Raw genomic sequence first — 1796 nt, forward strand, 5'->3', positions numbered from 1 at the left:
CTTGCTGTCTATTGTTACTTCCAAACTTCTGTGGGGTCGAAGGACGGTGACGGATAGTCGTGTCCCAAGTTGGGGGAGCCGACATGGCTTAACCAGGTCACTCCACATCATTTGTTATGTCAACAATGCCCAGGTGGAATCTACATGTGGTCTAGGGGTTGACTCAGTGTGCCAAGTCGGATTGACACTGGACCTACGTGACAACATCCATACAATGAAGCATGATTACTCGGAAGTTATGTTATTAGTGCTATGACCACCACCTTCACCGTGACATTATCACCTCTGGCCATCCCTCTAAACCTCTGTACAACAAATCTTTCGTCGGCGACCCCCACATCCTCACTGTACCCGGTCATCATCCCGCTTTTATTCCATCGATGACGCCGAGTCGCGTTGCCCCCGGTCGTGGCGTGGTCCTAGCTTGCCCTCGCCGGGGTCATGCCAGCCAGCCAGGTCACCCTGATTCGGGCGGTGCGCACCTAGGAATGTAAATTCAAGCAACTGGTCTTAAGAATACCATAGGCAGGATCAGGCAACGCCCAGGTCTAGCCCTTACAAGTACAACAACTACAATAGCACTCTTGCTATAGCAAACGAAGAATTTTGTAGCCACGCCCCTGCCGCCACCCGGGCAGCCTGGGGCCTGGCTACGCCACTGTTAGCAAACCCGGAAAGAAAAAGAACTGCAAACCATATTCTGATTGATCACCACCATCCTCTTTGGTGCTCAAACACGTAAGAGCATCTCCAATAGATGATGTAGATGTAAAAATAATCATTTTTTTCATCACAAATGCACTAGAATGGCGCTCCAACAGATGATGTGGATGTAAAAAAAAATTACTCTAAATTTGCTCTATATGTAAAATAGGGCACTGGGTGATGCAAAATTGGCATCACCAGCCATACCCGAGTAAAACCAAAGAAGGCGTCGAAGAGCAGGGCTGGCTTCAAGGGGTGCGGTCGCGGCCCTCCGTCGACTTTGGTGTTAAGTTCCAGTATGAAGGCCGTCGCTACCGGCTCTGCACCTTCGAGTCCGCCGATGAGGCCGTGTGTGCGTACGACGTCGCCGGGTGGTGTTTTGGTTGGCCAAGGCATGAGATGAATTTCCTGGAGATCGAAAACCAGGAGCAGGCGGAGTTCGCCGGGGCGAAGAATCTGACCATACGGCTGATTGAAGAGAAGAAAAAGATGGCAGGGATTCACATTGCTCCCGATGAGAATGATGAAGTTGCGATGGTGAGGTTCGCACGGGAGAATCCGCAGTGTGTCCAGAACGAGCTGGAGCACTACGAGAAGCATAAGGCCGAGTAGAAGAAGAAGACAATGAAGCAGGAGGATGAGGTTGGCCCCTCGACGGTGATCCCCATTGAGTCCAACTCAGAGGAGGAGGAGGATGACGACGAGGAGCTCCACGACTCTAACGAGCAGTTTTTTTATGTTTGGTGATGATCAAGTAGAATTGGCATGAAGTAGTATCGCAATGATGTATGTTTTATGTTTGTAGTATGAACTATGTTTGTTTGAAATGAACTTGGCATGCTTGTAATGATCTAGTCGTTGCAATTTCACATCATCTATTGGAGCACTAGTGCCCTATTTTATATTAACTGTTGGACTTTTTGGTGATTAAAAAACATTTTTTAATGATGTATATTTTACTCCAACCATAATTTGATACTAATGTAAAATACAGATGCTCTAAAGCTAAGTGAGTACAAGTAGATATTTTCCCTCATCGTTGTTCAGCTGGACGCGTGTCCATCGGTGGTTTGCTTGCAAGTGACCTACCT

Source organism: Triticum aestivum, chromosome 7A (genome assembly GCF_018294505.1).
Source record: "Triticum aestivum cultivar Chinese Spring chromosome 7A, IWGSC CS RefSeq v2.1, whole genome shotgun sequence".
Taxonomy (NCBI): Eukaryota; Viridiplantae; Streptophyta; class Magnoliopsida; order Poales; family Poaceae; genus Triticum; species Triticum aestivum.